The following is a 21,203-nucleotide window of genomic DNA, read 5'->3' on the forward strand; positions in this document are numbered from 1 at the left end:
CGGCACGGCTCCAAGCTCAGTATTATAAAACCTGCTTTTCACTCTACTATACCACGAAAAAGATTGTGAAATGGGGAACAGGGAAAGGGACTTTATGCCCCCGATGTTCTCTATACCAGGCGGATCTTAATCACATGCTCGCCTCTTGCGATTCGTTAAATATCTTAAAACTAGAAATTGCAAAATATTTAAAAGAGTTGTTAGGGAGGGATGTTAGTCTTTTGCCCGCCCTGATCTGTCTTGAGGTGGGCAAGGAGACTCAAGGGAAGCCGGAAGAGCAACTGGTTTTTATAGGTATGGCGATATATCGACTCTCCTAAGCCTCAGCCTGGCTAGATTCATCCCCCCCAGGTTATCATCAATGGCTAACATGATTGGTGTCGAATTATAATTTAGAAAAGGTCTTGTGTGAAAGGCTTAAAAATCTGGGAATCACTGACCAGATGGCTCGAGAGGTAGAGCGGGGATCAAAGTGATCTTCGTCCCGGTGCTTTCGACTTTAACTTTATTTAAGTGTGTGTCCAACCCCGGGGTGGGCGAGGCTGTAAAAAATAAATGTGTAAAATTAAGCATGAGGAAATGTTGCTGACTCAATATAATTCTCCTTTTATAAAAGGGTAGCTGCTCAGTTGATACTTGTAACTTTGAATTTGTTGAATTAATATATGTATGATTTTTCTTTGTACCGACCTACTTGTAAAATGTCTTAAAAATCAAGTGCTACTTGCAACATTGTAATCATGCACTAAATAAAAATATATTTAAAAAAAAGAAAATGGAAAACCCAAGTCCCTGTAAGTACATCTATTTTTTGTAGCGCCAATATAGGATCACTGAGAAAATATAGAGAAGGAGATTATCAACCTGCCAAAATATCGAGGAAAAAATATAGAATGCCAAAATATCGAATCCCTATCTACAAACAGGTAAGTACAAAAATATAGAATCCAAAATATCGTTGTAAAAAATATAGTTGGTCAAAATATCGAATTTTTTAAATGCCTTAAAAGTAATGTAAAATTAATGAAATAATACATATAATTAACTAAAACATACTTAAAAATACTTAAATAACTTTGAAATTAATAAATATTTAGGTGCCGATTCCGATCCGGTAAAACCCGGGTACAAATGGTCGTACGGAGCGTTTTCTCCATCCGACTCGTACCCGGGAAAAACACCTAACAAACTCGCAAGTACGATTCGCACAGAAATACCATTTCCGTACGAGTCGTAAAAAACACCGACCGGCAAAAAAATACATACAAATCTGATTCTGGACGGCGCATACGCGACGTCCGGACGGTGTCAGGCAGCGTTTTACGGACCAGCAAGTACGATTCGTGCCGACGTCACTCCGCACGCAGCATTTTTTACGGGAGCCAAAAACTTCCGGGAAATTGAGGACGACGCGAACAAGGAGCACCGGTACGCGACGGACAGCGATGGACCCCAACCTACGCGTCATCCCGGCCCTCATAGCCTACGACCTCGTGTTCAGAAACCGCCGCAGATGCCGCAGAAGGTCAGAACAACCCCCAGGGGCAAAGGGGGGGGTGCAAGGGGCAGGAAACATAACCCACACCCCACAAAATACTAATACATCCTGCACATTAATTACCTCCATGGTCTGCTCACTTCGAGGGGTGTGTCCACCAATCCCACGTCCCGCCACAACGGAAGTGGACATGGACGCGTACCCGTCACCACCACAATGGTGGTACGGGACGTACCCACGCCCCTCAGAGCGTGGGTACGGTCAGTACCACCATTGTAGTGGTGATGTAGGGGTACGCGTGTACGGCCCGTACCCACGCCCCCAGAGCGTGGGTACGGTCCGTACATGCGTACCCCTACATCACCACTACAATGGTGGTACGGACCGTACCCACGCCCCCCAGAGCGTGGGTACGGGCCGTACCACGCGTACCCCAACGTCACCGCCACAATGGTGGTACGGCCCATACCCACGCTCTGGGGGGCGTGGGTACGGGCCGTACCACGCGTACCCCTAGGTCACCGCCACTATGGTGGTACGGCCCGTACCCACGCCCCCAGAGCATGGGTACGGGCCGTACCACTTGTACCCCTACGGCCCCCTTACATGATGGATACAAGGCGTTCACACGCCACGGATGTAGGTGTACGGCTTGGTGCAGCACATCAGCTGTGAATTGGGATGTGGAGTATGCCCAGGACAGCAGTGTACCACAGCAAGGGCGCAAGTGGGTGGGTGGGTGGGTGCAGAGGACTCCCAGTAGTGGACAGAGACATGGGGGTAGGTGCAGAGGACCCCCAGCAGTGCCCAGACATATGAGGGGTGGGTGCCTATCACTCCCAGCAGTGCCCAGACATATGAGGGGAGGGTGCCTATCACTCCCAGCAGTGCCCAGACATGCCATATCATCAGTCCTTGGGGGGAGAAACATGGCCATGCGTCTCCCATAGCTTGCCTGCACATCACAAGACTGTGTCGTCGACTGGGGGGGGCATCATATGGGGAAGGACCAGGCACCGGAGGGACAGGAGGGGGAAGGGTAGGTGTGGTGGGTGCAGGGACGGACGACTCCACCACAGGGGGTGGGGCAGCGCCAAAGGTGGAGGCGAGCTTGGCGCTGCACACTTCTGCCAGTTCTTCAAGCATCTCCCCTGCACCCGGAGAAACAACAGGCCCCAAGGAGGGGGGGGTCAGAGGGATGGGTTGCAGCGCTACTGGGGGGGGTGGTGGATGGGCTGGGGGACTTAACTCCCCTACCCGTGGAGTGCCTTGACCGTTTGCGTCCAGGTGAACTAGTGGGACTGAGGTCCAGCCCAGCAAAGTAGGCCTCCTTCTCCGAATCTGGGGCAGGGGAGCCAAGGGGAGTGACATCGTAGGGACTGGGGCGTGAGTCATGTGGACGAGGACTGTGGCTGCGTGCCTGCCTGTGTGCCCCAGACCCAGTGGGTGTGCATGCTACCCCCTGAGTGTGCGTGTCAGGAGGTGTGCGCTTGCCCTTACGTGGTGGTGTGCTGCTTGTGTCTGATGGGGTGCGTGTGTGTGGATGTCTTGGTGTGCTTGGGACATGCATGGGTGTGGGACTTGTGGATGGGACAGGGGTGGGGGGAGACAGCGCTGCAGGTGACTCGCTACTGCCATCAGTGACAAGTCCAGGGACCTCAGCAACATCCGTTGGTCAGACATCGCTGATGACATGCCCTCCATGTATGACACCATCTGTGTCAGCAGTCTGGTGTGGCCATGGAGGACAGTCAGGATCGATGTCTGCCCAACTTGCAACTGCCGCTGAATGTCCACAGACTCGGCAGTGAGGGCAGCAGGGGGGACAGGGGCAGGGGGTGCGGTTCCTGGCACGAAGGAGACACGGTGTGGCCTAGCATGGACAGAAGGGACCCGAGCAAGTGGGAGGGCGGTGATGGGAATGGAGGGGGCGGCGAGAGATGTACTGCTGCTTTCAGCTGTGGGAGCAGCCTCCGCCCCCTCTGGGAGCTCAGCCTCGGACCCGTCTGCCTCGTAGTCAGTGTTGGTACTGGGCAGGTCCTCTGCCTCACTCCCCTCGTCCTCCGTGCCACTAGATTCTACCGACTCCACAGCAGTGGTGGCACCACTGCTCGTTCCCTCCTCCACGTCCGTGCCGGTGTCTCCCTCGGTGTCCTCCGATGATGCTGTGGGCAAGGTGAAGAGACAGGAAAAAATCAGTCACCTGTATACATCTGACACATGAGTCCAAACAAAATAGGCAACAGTGCATATCAGGAAAGGCATCATGAGTAACATCTAGGATACTCCCCACATATGTAAGCCCTGCACTCCCCAGTTGGTTGACCCACCATGCTACTTGGAAACAATGAAAATTAGGGCACAACAGCAAATAACTTGAAATCACAACATCATGAGAAGCTAGTGTCTGGGATCAGTTGAGCACAGCAAGACTATGAAGGCATGCCACCTCTTGTTCACTGTGAACCAAACGGTATTGTCGCACCCAAGGCCAAATACCACATGCCAATGAAAAGGTGTCCCCACACTCAGAGACCTGTGAGGGGTGGGTGCCTATCACTCCCAGCAGTGCCCAGACATGAGGGGTGTGTGCCCATCACTCCCAGCAGTGCCCGGACATGAGGGGTGGGTGCCCATCACTCCCAGCAGTGCCCAAACATATGAGGGGTGGGTGCCTATCACTCCCAGCAGTGCCCAGACATATGAGGGGTGGGTGCCTATGACTCCCAGCAGTGCCCAGACATATGAGGGGTGGGTGCCTATCACTCCCAGCAGTGGACAGAGACATGGGGGTGGGTACATGCCCTCCATGTATGACACCGTCTGTGTCAGCAGTCTGGTGTGGCCATGGAGGACAGTCAGGATCGATGTCTGCCCAACTGGCAACTGCCGCTGAATGTCCACAGACTCGGCAGTGAGGGCAGCAGGGGGGACAGGGGCAGGGGGTGCGGTGCCTGGCACGAAGGAGACACGGTGTGGCCTAGCACAGACAGAAGGGACCCGAGCAAGTGGGAGGGCGGTGATGGGAATGGAGGGGGCGGCGAGCGATGTACTGCTGCTTTCAGCTGTGGGAGCAGCCTCCGCCCCCTCTGGGAGCTCAGCCTCAGACCCGTCTGCCTCGTAGTCAGTGTTGGTACTGGGCAGGTCCTCTGCCTCACTCCCCTCGCCCTCCGTGCCACTAGATTCCACCGACTCCACAGCAGTGGTGGCACCACTGCTCGTTCCCTCCTCCACGTCCGTGCCGGTGTCTCCCTCGGTGTCCTCCGATGATGCTGTGGGCAAGGTGAAGAGACAGGAAAAAATCAGTCACCTGTATACATCTGACACATGAGTCGAAACAAAATAGGCAACAGTGCATATCAGGAAAGGCATCATGAGTAACATCTAGGATACTCCCCACATATGTAAGCCCTGCACTCCCCAGTTGGTTGACCCACCATGCCACTTGGAAACAATGAAAATTAGGGCACAACAGCAAATAACTTGAAATCACAACATCATGAGAAGCTCGTGTCTGGGATCAGTTGAGCACAGCAAGACTATGAAGGCATGCCACCTCTTGTTTGTTCACTGTGAACCAAACGGTATTGTCGCACCCAAGGCCAAATACCACATGCCAATGCAGAAGGTGTCCCCACACTCAGAGACCTGTGAGTACTTTTGACACCCCAAAGAAATACATTGTGACTCCTGGAGAATCACAACCCTTTCCACAATGGACATGTCTAGCATGTGTGAATGTGGCACTCTGTGAACACAACACACATGTGTCTGTATAGCAGAAGTCACACAAGGAGGTGCACACCAAACTACATGTACACAGTCATTGTCTGAGCTGCCAGACTCATTCCAATCAGCCACTGTTAGGCAGAAATGGCGTATCAGTAAGTACATATACGTGGCACCAGGGTGGTCTGGATGACTTGACACTCGTAAGTTGGTATCAGCAACAACCAAGGACTAACCCAAATGCTAGCACACTGTGGGAACATGTATATGTGTGAACTCCAAACAAGTTTTGTTCAAACTGTGCCTTACTTTAAAATGTGCCAGCGTGTCCCTGGAAAGTGTAAAGGGGGTGTCTTGTGCACTTCCTTGGGAGACATCTGTCATGCAGGCACATCATTGTCCTTCACAACCAAACAACAAGGTCAAGCATATGAAACATTGAGACATGTTGACAGGTGTAGTGAGTGCCAATGGACATTTTTTCTGAGTAACAACTTGAATAATGTCATTTGTCACATGGCTATCCGTCACCTGATCACACAGTTGGCTACACATATGACCTACTGACTGTCATCTGGAGTGGCACACATTTCCACACCCAGGACAATGCATAAGCTAATGGGCCTGCAATTGTTTAGCAAAAAAGCCTAGCTGTACTGTGGGTTCCCCCTCATGGCAAGCCAGAATGTACCCACAGATGTCAGCACACAAAGTCACAACTGTGTAGCATTCTGAACCACACACAGGTGCCAAAAATGTACTAGCAGGATACATGATTGTCAAAAACTGACACAGGCAATGAAGCACCAACATTAAGCACTGGCCAACATCATGGGGGCAATGCACGATGACTTTCTGTACTGCGAATCATCACACACAAGTCAGAACTGGCAATGACACATCAGGGTTGAACATGAACGCCCCTCCCGCACACACCCACCCATACCTGAGTCAATGTGACTGATACCGATCAAGAAGTGAAACCTCTTATTCAGGGTTACAATAACTGTGCTTGAAAACTAGCTTCATTAACACAACATCACCTTGTAGGGCTGCAAAAACATATTGCTCACAAACAAACATCAACAGATTCTTGTGAATAGCCACACAGGCACTGCCCAGTGTGAGTATGCACAAGCAAACTGGTGTATCCCTGTCCAGTGGGCAAATGTATCACACATGTGAAAACTACTACCTAGACCAGGGAACGATGCCACAGAGGCAGAGCCATGATGAACCCACAGTGAATGTGCACAGTGTTGGATGACACACATGAGTAGGAGGGCAGGCTGTGTCAGAGGACTGTAGTGTGCACACTGCTCCATGGCCCTGGAAGGAGCCGACTGGTACAGGAGCAACCGTCCCGGCACTATGCATATATCCCACTCATGCACATCATGTCTGAGGCCACAACATTGGTAATGCATGCTGCAAGTCTGTTCATTTGAAACCTCACACTCCTATGTTGAGACTCAGCATCAGTGCCAACAATTATGGACCCCCAAATGACTGAACAGGACAGGGCACAGGCAGACCACCCCCACACATGATGCTGAAAGCAGTGTGCACCTTGATAAACTGGCAGCCTAGATGACCATGTGCAATAGTGATAACACACAGACCAGGTAACACATGTCAAGGAGGGGAAGGGAGGAAGAACAGCACAGGTTGACTTTGAGGTACAGGATATGCACTGCACATATATAGCCTGGCAGTGTATCCAGGCGACTGAGCAGCTCCAAAAGCTGGCGACACACAACAAACACACATGTACCTACCCCCTTCCTGCTGCTGTAACTCCTGTATCCGCCTATCCAGGTCAGGGAAGAACACCACCAGGACACGCCACATCTGGTGCGTCAGGCGCCGGCGCCCGCCATGCAAGGAGGTGAGTCCTTCAGCATGACCCGGGCGATCCTCCTGGTCCAGCACCGGATGTCCTGCCATCTCTTCCTCACATGTGGCAGGCGCCGACTGCGACCCTCCGCCGATTACACGGCCTTGACGGCATCCTTCCAGATCTTCCCCTTGTGGTAGGGGGATACCTGTGTGGATGACAAAGTGGGACAACATCACTACACCTGCACCATGTCACAGATACACACATTTGAACATCTTAGATTTGTTGAACAGGGCATAGTATGCTGGCAAGTAATAGCACCTTAGTCATAGGGACTTTTTCCACTGTGGACGCACCAATGCACTACATGGCATAGTAAGTACACAGGTGGCATGAGGGGTGCGAAACAATCCCTGATCATGGCACACACTGTGCATCCCAAGCAACACAAGGCTGATGGACAGCACCGCAAAGCAGTCACATGCCCCAGGCCACTGACGAAACCTCAGCAGAGTACACAGACACACACAGGCACACATCAATCACCTGCCATTGGCAACAGCGGATGCAAACCTCACTCTGCACATGTGACACTTGCCAGGGGGGGGTCACAGGTGTGGGGCTAGCTCAGCAAGTCAGACACACAGCACGGCTTACTTCACACATCAGATGGATTGAGCAGTTGCCTCTTCCATGCAGCTGTGGTGCAACACTCCACATAGACATTCACCCACATGACAAGAAACATTCACACACATCGATGTCCAGGGGGCGTACACATCATTTGGACACTCTCACCACTCTCACCACAGCTCCACTCAACTCTCACACACATCTGTGGGTGCAGTCACCTGTCACACCGGGGTGACCACTGAATCACAGCAGGACAATAGAACAAGAATGCCCAAGAGGATTAGGCTGGCGGAATGTGCCATGCACTATGCAGTGAATGTCACAGTAAGCACAATGCAAGTGAGGAGTGCACACATGAACTACATCAAGCCCTGCATGAGAGACATAAGCCATCCCCCCCCCTGAGACCCACTCCACCCAACATTGCATGTCTGTCACACCTGGCCACAATGCCAGAAGTGACAGACACAATAAAGGTGCACAGGCAAAGGTAGTGGAGTCAGCACTCACCTGCTCCCCTGGTCGACCATACAGCATGGGGTACCGTGGGAGGATCACATCCAGCAGGGCCTCGTTCTCCTCCTGGGGGAAAGGCTGGGCCCTCTCCACAGTCCTTGACATGGTGCCAGAGGGAGACAATACAGCAGCAGTGGTATCGACTGACATGTTGTGCAGGCAAGTGCCCTCTCATGGGTTCTGCCTGCCTTATATCTGCCTTGCTGGCCTATTCCATTTACAGGAGTACAGAGTGATTGGTCAGACTCATTTGCATCTTACGTTTCCTCCAATCCCTTTAAACATACACCAGTGACAGCCTTTGCATCTTTCGATTTTGCAGCATCATGTCAAGTCAACAACCACTTTGCAACAATGTAAAATGTGGCCAACTGCTTTTTCCAGACCACATGATGTAAAATTTTGAACTTGAAACTCGGTATCCATGACAACCAGCATGCATTTAGGCCCTAATACTTGTCCCTCATGTGTCCCCATTGTAATTCTTAAATCCCCACACAGGTACGGTGCGTTTCACACGTACCCCTAGGGCACCATCACTACAGTGATATGGGCCGTATTCACACGTGTACGGGCCGTACATGCGTGAGTACGTGCCTATCACTATAGTCGTGTTACTGTAGGTCCGAGTGATACGGCACGTACTCACACGTGTACGGCCTGTACACGCGTGAGTACGTGCCTATCACTATAGTTGGGGGTACCGTAGGGCCTAGTGATACGGCACGTACTCACGCGTGTACGGGCCGTACACGCGTGAGTACGTGCCGTATCACTCGGACCTACAGTAACACGACTATTGTGATAGGCATGTACTCACACGTGTACGGCTCGAACACGCGTGAGTATGTGCCGTATCACTAGGCCCTACGGTACCTCCAACTATTGTGATAGGCACGTACTCACGCGTGTACGGCAGATACTCACACGTGAGTATGGGCCCTACACACGCCCTCAGAGCGTGTGTACTGCGTTTCACTGCTTACACTGGTGATAGGAGGCGCACACGAAAGGAATGGAGGTGTCAGACTCGCACAAGGCTGTACATCAAGTCATTGTCAGTGCAGTCCTTCATGTGCAGGGCCTAGGTGTGTCAGGCAGTGATGTGGCACATGTCTCCTCATGTTGTGGCACAATAGATGTGTGATGAGCTGTTTACACTTGTCATGTGTGATGGGGCACTACGTGGCACACTTCCCCTTCACACTTTGCACATGTGTGCATGTACGACACACGTGTCAAGCACTGCATCACTGGTATGGCACAGTCAGCAACACCCACAACTGTCCCCTGATGCCAGGTACACAGATAATTACACCTGACATGTGACTCCCAGCGTGCCACGATGTGACTATGTCATGTGTGTGTCATGTGTTCCCATGAGCTTTCCGTTGGTGTTCCGTCAACTCCATCTGCTGTTGCAGCATCCAACATGTGTCTGTGTGCATATGTGCATGACACACATATACGCACACCATGCCACATGTGGACTCACACGTTACATGTGTCATGATGGTTCGAAGATGACTTCCTGACATGAGGCAATATCTGCGTTCTCTCAATGTCTGTGTCATCAGTTTTTGACATGGACCCCTTAATGGAAATGTGTGTTATCTGTCCATTTCCAGATGACATGTGACCTGTGCGTCTAGACTCCTGCCAGCTGTCTGTATGAGATGACATCCTTCAAATGCTGATATGTGGATGTCTGTCACTCATGTAATGTGTCTGGCTTGTCACTTACACTGGCCCACAGCTATTTTAATGGCATGTCACGTCAACATTGCCATGCAACTATTGTGGCTGGCTCTTCGTAGGAGTATCACCTGGCTGTCCCACATGTCCTGGATTTATTGCACAGCACAGACTCTGTATTAAGCAGATGTGTATTAGCTGTTGAACATGTGCTCATTTCAGTGACATTGGTGTGGTAATGTACTCACTCTCCGTTATTCCTTCCAAATCTCTACAGGGCACCGCCTCTTTCCAGACGAATGCCAGACCTGGATGCCATGCGTGAACATGACTGCATACGCAGATACCGCTTCTTGCAAGAGTTGATAGAGGACTTGACCCGCCGGCTTGCACCACACCTCCAACCACAACACAGGTATCCTACAGCTCTGACCCCCAAGGTGAAGGTGATGGCAGCCCTACATGTTTTTGCCACCGGCACATTTCAATTGACCATAGCTGATGTCGGTGGCATGTCCCAGACAATGTTCAGCCGTGTCCTGCATGATCTTATAGAAGCCATGTTGGTGCACCTGGATGAATTCATCCATTTTCCCACTCGTGAGCAGTTGACAGGTGTCTAGGGTGAGTTCTATGCCCTGGGAGGGATGCCTCATGTAATTGGGGCCATTGATGGGACACATGTGGCTTTGGTACCACCACAGGCACAGGAGGTAGCCTATAGAAACAGAAAACATTACCACTCCATTAATGACCTTCTGGTGTGTCTTGCTAACATGCTGATTTCCCATGTCTGTGCACGTTTTCCAGGGTCCGCACACGATGCATACATCATGAGGCGTAGCAGGGTGCCAGAAATGATGCTGCAGCTGCACGCAAAACGAGCATGTCTTGTTGGTGGGTATACTCTGTTAGTCCTGTGTTCAGCGCTATCTTTGTATCTTACGGCATCTCCTGACCCACTTCTTCACATGATGTTTCCATGTAGGGGACTCTGGCTATCCCAACATGCCATGGCTGATGACGCCTCTCCGCAACCCCAGAACAGCCGCAGAACACCGGTACAACGACACCCATGGGCAGACGAGGCGCGTGATTTAGAGGACGTTTGGACTCCTGAAGAGCAGATTCCGGTGCCTCCCCAAGACCGGCGGCGCCCTCCCATATGCCCCGGTGAAGGTCTGCAAAATATTCATTGTGTGCTGCAAGCTGCACAACATGGCAGTGGAGAAGGCCGTGCCACTCATCCTTGATCCAGATTAGCAGGATCATCCACCCGTGGAGGATGAAGGGCTCGGGCACGGGGCAAGTGAGGATGAGGATGAGGACATCCGGAGTCAGCTTATCTGCAACTTCTTCTCATGATGGTGAGTCCCTGTTTCTGAGTGTGCAAGCTTTGAGCCTTGTGTGGCATGTGTTGCAATGTGTGTGTCGAGCTGACTGTGTGCTAAGTGACTTGGAGGTGTGTTCTGATGTGTCATTCAAGTGATGATGTCATTCCACACATATTAGCTGGGACACTAAATTTATTAAGGGCATGGTGACAACATCATTCCTGTAGAGTACATGTACATGACTGAGGATTACTAGCTCTTCGCTGATTTGTTGTGTGTCTGTCCTCCCCAGGTTCTTGCGGCTGTCGTCTGCTCATGTCATCATTGCCCTCCTGCTTTTCCTTATGAGTTTTGCAACGTGTGCTGGATCCGAGTTACTTGCACAGACATGGTGAAAAGTCATTTGGGGTAAAGAGTGCAGCAAGGCATTTTGTGGGTGGTACGTGTTTGTGATATGTGGGGACTGCTCCTGTGCATGTTGTGTTACCATGCATACATGTCGACTCACCATGGGCCACATGACGTGTTGCATGGCTCCCATGAATTGATAGTCACCCTTCCTGACAGTCATCTGTAATGGTTTGTGGATTCTGATGAAGGCATCAATGTGTGTATAATGTCCCTCAGGAACATACGGGATGCTAATGGTGGACAAAGTGTGGGACATCCCCATATGAGGCTCAATGGGGAATTGTAGACTCTCCGTGTGCAGCAAGGGGTGTTAGGCTCAACCCCTTCACTTGTGTGCCAGCTCAGTAGGATTTACACATCTGTGTGTTGAAGGGGGTGTCCAGTGTAGGTCACACATGGTCAGCCAAATGATCTGTGAGTCTGTTCCAATTGATGCATTCCCCTTAGTGTGAGGCTGAGTAATAAAGGTGTTCGTCACACTCCACGGTGCCTCATCTCTGTCAATGCAGGTCTCTTGCCACTTAGCATGTGGCATATCTGGCATAGTTGTGGAAGATTATGCATAGGAGTCAATGTGTAGTTTAGCAACATGCATGCAGTTGCTCATGGATTAGGCTCCCTATTGGGCATGAAGTACATGGTCGTGTATGTTTTTTGGCATGTTGGTCCACACAATGGGCCATCAAAAGCTGCTGAGGGTGTGTCTCCTGTGCGCAGGTCGGCCTTCAGTTTCCTGATCCGGTGTCATGCTTCTTTGGTGATTGTGCATGCATTGTCTCTGGGTGTGGCATGTGACACTGGACACTCCTTACTTTACACACGCGCCTGTTGCAGTTGTCCTTCTGACATCCTAGTCTATGTGTGCAAATTCTGTCATTTTGCAAGGAGATGCCGCCTGCTACTGCGGCCCTTGCAGCAAGGGCCCACAGAGTATCCAGATTTGGCAACACACACGCCTCCAAGATGCTCCTCACTTCCTCCCTCCACCCATTAATTTTGCTGTCCTCAGCTTGTCTATGCCACTGTTGCCGCCACGCGGTGCCAAAGGCTGGACCATCAGCACATGCAAGGTGCACACTGCACCACCATCCTGTTCTTGCATAACCCACATCACACTACAGTCTGATGTATCAGCCACACTCCGAGCTATGTCCATCCGCACATCTAACGCCTGCTGTCAGACATACCCTGGGCACACACACAACACCTTTGCATGCTGAGTGTGCAACTCCAACTGCCTACACTGCGCTGCCCCGCCTTCCAGGCCCTGTCACACCAACCAGATCACGTCCCTAATACTCCCCACAGGCTCTGTAGCCCAGCAAGGGCATGGGAGTGGGACTCAAGGCTTCAGCATGTAGTATGGTGTCATCATCTGGGACATGGCACAGGTATCATCTCTCAGCATGTCAATCTACAGAGTGTCCAGGACCCCCCTCTCCACCATCACATGCGCACAGCACCTCATCATCAGCTCGTATGCCATTGACAACCAGGTGCTCCTCACCCTCAACAAAGACACAGACATTGGCAGTTCCATCATTCAAGTATGCATGAGATCCATTGATGAATGGCTGAACACGAGCCACCTGAGGCTGGACTTGTACAGGACTGAGGTGATCATCTGAGGATTGTCCCCTTCCAGCTGGGTCAAGTGCCTGTGTCCTACCCGCAAGAGCCCTGCACAAGCACCCAGTGGCCACACACACAAGATGGTGTGCATCATGTTTGGCTCGCTCACATATGCCATGCTAGTCCACAGCATCTGTACCTCATGCTGCAACACCCTCTGCATTATGCACATGATCCACAGATAGGTCCACTACAAGAAAAGACAGACCATCCCCCAGGTCCATGACAACATCCGTGTCAAATACTGCCCTGCCCTCTAAGGAGCAAGTACATCCAGACTCCCAGGAAACTGGTCCACTTCCAGGGTGTATCTGCACACCTCAGATTCAACACCCTGCGCCCCAGCCACCTCACCGTCCACCATAGATAGCTGCAATGGATCACTGTCTGCTGCAGGATGACCTCCACACTCCCCACCCACACTCAGGAGGCAGTCCACAACCCCGACCCCAACCAACCTTGTACGTCTGTCATCCTAGATCCCGTTGGGCCATCTCCGTGCATCCAACCTTGCCCTGGCCACCGTTCTTCACATCCACCGTACTCCAGCATACACGACATTGTTCTCCCACCTGTCCACACATACCTGAGACTCCCTCCCCGGGAACCTCCACATGAGCCATGACCTCTACGCCTTGATGATGATCTCCCAAATAGGTCTCTCTGCACAGTTTAGCAAGCACCCCCTCAGCAGCCAGAGGCCATCACAGGTGAGTGTTGTGCTCCATGCCTACATTGAATGATACCTTGTGACCCATGTGTGTCCTGTACCAGACTCTGATCCCAGGGTATGGATGGCTGGAGTTAGTTCAACACTCAGGCATAGTTTGACATTTCCACACACATATGTCGTTGAATAATGCAAAATGACAGGAACGTCTCATGTCCAAAGTGATATATTTATTTGCGGTGGGGTAAGTGGGTTGGTAGATGCAATTAGGTGCTCTACCGGGGGAATAGAATCCAAAGTTCACAGGGGGAGATGGTATCCTTGGCATTGGAAGTCATCAGAGTCCATGGCACAGTGTTGGTCATCATTGGTCAGACTGTGACCAGCAAGTCCATGTGTCAGAGAATGTAATTGGATGAGGTGGTGCTGTTGTGCCAGAGGGCCAGGTGCCAGGCCAGGTGACCTGGGAGATGTGGATGGTCCGCTGACTCTCACGGTCTTTTCCGTGGACGACCCACCTTCCTCCGGGGACCCTCAGATGCAGGCCTTGACGATGCTGGGGACGCTTCATCAGACGAATCCTCCTCCTCCTCCTCCCTCCCTGTGTCTGGTGCTGGTCTACGCCTGGTGGCACAGGGAGAGGTGCCGATGCTTTGGCCGATCTGATGGAGTGATTGGCTCACGTCCCTGTGCACCGCCAGGAGCTCAGCCAGTCTTGCCTCCATCCGTCCTTGGTGTTGTTGATGACTGGCATGATGCTCAACCTGCAGGTTCTTAATGTCATCGGGGGTCCCCTGCATCTCGGAGAGTCTGGACACGACCTGGTTGATGCCTCTGGTGTCACGCTGGTATGAGTCCAGGATGTTGCGTATGTGTGACATACCGGTGTCCTGAGCTGGCTGGTCAGGTTCGCGCCTCCGTCTGCCTCCACTCCCACCACCCCAGCCCACTTGAGCCTGGCCTGCCCTTGTGGGCACATCGGGTCTACGGGACCCCTGAGAAATGGCATTTGCAGGGTTGCCTGCCTCCTCCTGGGTGCCCGGAGAACCTTGTCCCTCCTGGTCAGACTGGCTCTGTTGTTCAGTGCGAGCATTGCTCCTGGGTGTGTCCTGGGATGTGGCAGGAATGGGGGTGGTGGTTGGCACAGATGTACCTGACGCAGGTGCTGCATGGGCTTGGGCACCAGAGGGTCCAGGTTGGTCGGGGTCATCCACAGAGTGGTGAGAGTCGTCGCTACCGGTGGTATCATCTTCACGCTGAGCCTGGGACTGTGATTCTTCCCCCCCAGTGTTGGGGGGAGATCGTCGACATTGCCCTGTGTGTGAGAGAGAGACAATGTTAATGGTGTTTCATGCCACATCTATGTTTCATACATATTCAAGTTGGCACAGTTCCTCCAGGTAGTTGGATGTGCCTAGCATTCCTCTCAATGTCCGCTTGGGGATGGGTATGTTGCGGGGGACAGATTGGGATGTTCTCCTGAGTGTTTGACGTGTAGATTGTTGGGTCTGATGCTTATTTGGCTCTGGATTGGTCTTGTTGTGTCACATGTCCATTGTGGGAGTGTGTAAATCCGTTGCGTGCCCCGGGGTGTGTGCTTGTGTTGGGGGGGGGGTTGTGACCGGGCGTGCTGTTGTGTGTAGTGTGAGTTGTCATTGGGTCTACCAGGTGATGTGTCTGTCCCCTCATGGTGCATGCTGGCATGACAGTGAGTGTGAGTTCCTGTGCTAGATACCTGTGCTTGTGGAGTTGGTGTTTCAGTGTACAGTGGTCCCAGGAAGGCCTTGTGCTGCATACAGCAGGGCCAAGTGTCAGCTACCTTGTCAGTACTTTGCCAGTCCCTGTGCATTGTGCATGGGTATGTACCTATGCCATATGGGCTGAGGGCATTGGTGTCTGCGTCTCATTTTCACAATGTGTTGTGTGGGGCCCACCCTCCCAGCCTCCCGGACATCCAGTCTTGTGTTTGTGGTTGTTGTAGCCTTGGACATGGCCTTGCCTTGATTTGTGAAGGGTGCATGGAGATGTTATTGGCATGAGCGTGGTTTTTGAGTGTGGTTGTGTGCGGTGAGTGCTTGGGGGAAGTTGCGTGCATTTGGTGTATATGTGGTGTGGACCCCATTGCCCCCATGTTACGTAAGTTGTTTGTGTACTCACCAGGTTCTGCGACTCCTTCCACTTCGTGTACTCCCACCGGCGGTAGCAGGGCCATCACCTTCTCCTCCCAGGGATGGTAGTGTACGGGTCTGCGGGGCAGCCCACCTCCAGTGATGTTACTCTAGGCATACTCTTCGTTCATTTTTCTCTTGACCGCCCTGCGCAGATTGTACCACCTGGCTTGGCATTCATGCCTGGTCCTTCGGATGGGCGCAACAGCATTCACCTTATCGACAATCCTCTGCCACATGGCAGATTTTTCAGCTATGCTGGTCTGTCTGACCAATGTTCCAAACAGCTGTGGCTCGACTCTGATGACTTCGTTGACAAGGAGGTCCAGCTCTGCCGTTGTGAACTTTGGATTCTTGTCTGTGGGCATGGTGTGGGGTGTGGGTGTGGGTGTGGATGGTTGTGGGTGTGTGGGTGTGAATGTGACGGTGTGTGTGTGTGAATGTGATGAGGGGGATGTTTGTGGAGGAGGTTGTGTGGAGGTGTGTGAGTGAAGGTGTAGTGGAGGTATGAGTGATGTGGAGTTGTTTCTCAGTGGAGTTGTTTCTCAGTGGGGTCTGGAAGCAGTGGGTCTGTTGCTAAGGCGGCTGGGTTGTGTGTGTGGGCCCTTTTTATTGGTCCATTTTTGGGTGTGGCTGTGTTTGAATTTTGGTGGGTGTGTTATAAGAGGTGGTTGTGATTTGGGGCCTCTGTTTGCCTGTTTGGATGTGCCAGGTCAGTCATTGAGATGTATTTTGTCATGTAGGCGTGTTTTGTGGTGTTGTGCGAGTCGAATTGACCCTCCTTGTGCTGTTTTACAGTGTCCTGGTTCTGTAAGAGTCTTTTTCGCGTAGGTACGATCCGTACATATGCGATGCTGGGTGAGGGTGCTGGGGTACGGTGTTGGAGTGCGGCGCGTACATGCGGTGGGGGTTCAGTGCGTACACGTGCGGCCCTGGGGTACGGCGCGTACATGCGGAGGTACGGCGCGTACATGGGGGGTTAGGCGCGTACATGCGGTGGGGGTTCGGTGCGTACACGTGCGGCCCTGGGGTATGGCACGTACATGTGGAGGTACGGCGCATACATGGGGGGGTTAGGCGCGTACATGCGGTGGGGGTACGGTGCGTACACGTGCGGCCCTGGGCTACGGCACGTACATGCGGATGTACGGCGCGTACATGCGGGGGTGATGGACGTACAGGGGGGAAGGCGCATACATGGGGGGTACGGCACGTACAGGTGCGGGGCTGGGGTACAGTGCGGACAGGGGGGGTAAGGCGCGTACATGGGGGGGTACCACGCGTACATGCGGATGTACGGCGCGTACATGCGGGGGTGATGGACGTACAGGGGGGAAGGCGCATACATGGGGGGTACGGCACGTACAGGTGCGGGGCTGGGGTACAGTGCGGACAGGGGGGGTAAGGCGCGTACATGGGGGGTACCACGCGTACATGGGGGGGTATTGCGCGTACAGTTGTGGGGCAGGGGTACAGTGCGGACAGGGTGGTGTACGGTGCTGACATATTTGGGGGTGGGGGGGCTGTACGGCTCGTACACGGGCATAAGTTTACCCGTGTACATGTGTGCTACTGTGTTGGCTCCGTACGGGCCATTTTATGTGCGATTGTGTATTCGGACGGACGGTCGGGATCGTACTTGCGCGCTCGGACTTGTGTTTTACGATTTGCACGTAAAAATGTCCGTCTCACTCTCGTACACTTTTCCTGACGATATTCGGACGTGAAAACTTTCCGACGCACTCTCGTAGACTTTTCCCGATGCTATTCGTAGTTATTTTTCACGGACGAATCGTACTTGGCCGTTTGTACGGTACTTGTACGACTCGTACGTAAAAAATACGGATACGGGTCGTACACAAATTATTTTTAACGGATCGGAATCGGCACCTTATTGTAAGTAAAACAAAAAAAATTGAATACGTATATATTAACGTAATATTAATTAAAAATATTCAATATTTTTTGCGTAGGATAGCGGGCGGGTAAAATTTACTATTACCACTCCAGTACGTGCAATAGTAGGGAAAGCTTTGGATAGCGGGAGGGTAAAAATTACTATTCCCACTCCAGAGAGTACAATAATAGGGAAAGCATTGGATAGCGTAGAGGTAAAAATTACTATTCCCACTCCAGATATTGCAACAGTAGGGAAAGCGTTGGATAGCGGGAGGGCAACATTTACTATTCCCACTCCAGTGAGTGCAACAGTAGGGAAAGCGTTGGATAGCGTAGGGGTAAAAATTACTATTCCCACTCCAAAGAGTGCACCAGTAGGGAAAGCATTGGATAGAGTAGGGGTAAAGATTACTATTCCCACTCCAGAGAGTGCAACAGTAGGGAAAGCGTTGGATAGCGTAGGGGTAAAAATAACTATTCCCACTCCAGAGAGTGCAACAGTAGGGAAAGCGTTGGATAGCGTAGGGGTAAAAATTACTATTCCCACTCCAGAGAGTGCAACAGTAGGGAAAGCGTTGGATAGCGGGAGGGCAAAATTAAATTAAAAATAATTAATAATTCCTAAAAATTATTATTTAATGTACTATAATTAAATTACTTCCCACCCTAATCCCCTATAAACCTACAACCCACTACCGAATTAAATTACACAAAAATTAAATAACGTAAAATTCATTACTTTAAAAATATTCAAACATACATTCCAAAATTAATACATACTTTTAACACATATACTAACACTTAAAACACAATAAAAAAATTGGATATTTTTAACAACTATATTATGACTGTCTATATTACTTACTTCTATATTATGTAAATCGATATTTCTTACCTGATTTTCGATATTCTTCACCACTATATTTTGGCAATTCGATATTCTGTCCTTTCTATATTAAAAACTCGATATTCTGTCCAGGCGATATTTTTTTTTCGATATTATGACTGTTTACCCCAATATAAATAGCTGTGACCCACAATCCATAATCTAAGTATTTTGAAATGAAGGAACAATAGTAACCAGGAGAAGGCTGGAGCTGAATGCATTAGTTTTCCAAAGGAAAAGCAGGTAAAATGGAATTGTTTAAAAAAAAAAGATATATTTCATTGGATGCTGTGAGCATTAAAGTGAATAAAATTAGGTAGTGTGTTGGATGCCTTAGCAAGAAGTCTTATTATTGGATGTTGTTTGAAAAAAGAAATGTAATACAGACATGGATATGCTTTTGAATCTGTGGAGTAAAGAACAACTGCTGTATCTTATTTGGAAGTAGAATGTTCGTTCTAGAATGTAATATGAACTTGTGACCTCCCCGTTCAACTGGGTTGCTTGGTACTCTGATCTAAGAGTGTATTGGGGGGAAGGGTGTTAAAGAGACAACGCATTTTTTTTAAAGTTGAGGAATGATGACACAATTTAAGTAATGGCAAGCTTTAATTTCCAACTCAGGACCATGTATAAACTGTTCTGCAGGATTTAAATTTAAAAGAAAATGAATCTAGATATAGGTTTGAACACTGTTTTTTAGTGATTTCTCCGTGATCATCACAAATACATCCCAAACTCACATAGATAGGAATCTCTTTTTTAAAGAGAGGGAAAGGGTTAACAGATACCAACCATTCACAAGGGGAGATAGTGTAGTCTAAAATGAATGACATGATTTTATGTGCTGCCTTTCTCATGATCACTGAGTGAAAAGTTGAAAAGGTTGTCATTTTATGGTTGCTTTGTACCATTCTTGTGCTTAGTTTTTACAAATCCTAACAGTGTCAAAACTATTCACAATGATCATAAACAACAATATAATCTACAGACTGAATTCACTGGTATATACATAACTTTTTAATCTTTTATAAAAATTACATTAGAAATGAAGATGTATATGGGAGTTTAACACAAAAGAGTATCACAGTGGTATTAAAAATATATCAGATGAACTGTATGTATTGGAGGATATGTGTTTAAGAGCTTAGTGGTGAACGTTTTTAGAAATAAGAGAAAAATGAATTTGTGCCTCTTTATTACATTGTGTACTTTATTGAAAAATAATAGTATAGCATTGTGGAAAGTTGCAATGAGGAACTAAGAATGATTAAATGTCTAAATATTATGTGCAAAAGAGATACATCTGTCATTTGCATTCTGGGAGTTGTGGTACTTTTAGTAACAATATTAAACAGAAGTAGTGTAGTCACATATAGAAGATGAGAACATGAACCTGTATATGAATTAGAAAGAAGTATTACTTGTTAGGCATATATTGGGAAGTGTTTGTCAATTAGGTTTTTAATTTATATGACCGCTTTGCATATGCTTAGATGGTGAGACATTGTTTTTGTAGTTGCACATAGCTATATATACACAGTGTGACTTTTGAGTTTACTCAAAAGATGCAGAGAGGTATATATTTTTGGAAATATGGCTTGAAGGTGTACATTTATTAAGTAATCGCATACATGTTTACATCGTGATCTATGTTCAGCAAGGCTGATGAAAATGTCATGTATATGGTGAGGGTGGTGTGCTTTCTCTAAACATGGTTTGTTTAAAATTGAGGAGGATTAATAGTGCAGAATGCCTTGAGAGTTCTTGTGGCTAGCTTCATGTGGAGTGTAACTATTATTTGAGAAATGCTGAATATATGTTTTAGAAGCAGAAGACGTATTTGAGATATTATGTAGGTATGCCATTCACAAAAGCTTTTGGGCCAGATATACGACCCACCAATTTGTGACTCGCACATTGCGTCGCATTTTCAACTCGCAAATTGGGATATATAATAAGGGTGGATGAGCAGGCATAGTGCCTCTACGCGAAGTTCCACGGAGTTGGAAAACAACTCCATGGAACTTCGCTCCGCTCCGCTTTGCACCCTCCCCCCTCCCAAAATAATTATAATGGTTAAAAAAGGCACTTACCTAAAGTGGCTGACTCCTCCTTGACATGGCCGCTCTCCTTCCTTGCCCTCACCGTCCTTCTTCTTAGATAACCCCTACGTTGTACGTCTTACGTGTGTGCGCATGCGCACACAAGATATGTACAACGTAGGGTTTATGTAAAACAGTGTCTCAGACATTGTTAGCGATTTCTATTGGGGTCGCAAATTGCATCCCT

The sequence above is a fragment of the Triturus cristatus genome, chromosome 4_1, assembly GCF_964204655.1.
Source record: "Triturus cristatus chromosome 4_1, aTriCri1.1, whole genome shotgun sequence".
In the NCBI taxonomy this organism is placed as follows: Eukaryota; Metazoa; Chordata; class Amphibia; order Caudata; family Salamandridae; genus Triturus; species Triturus cristatus.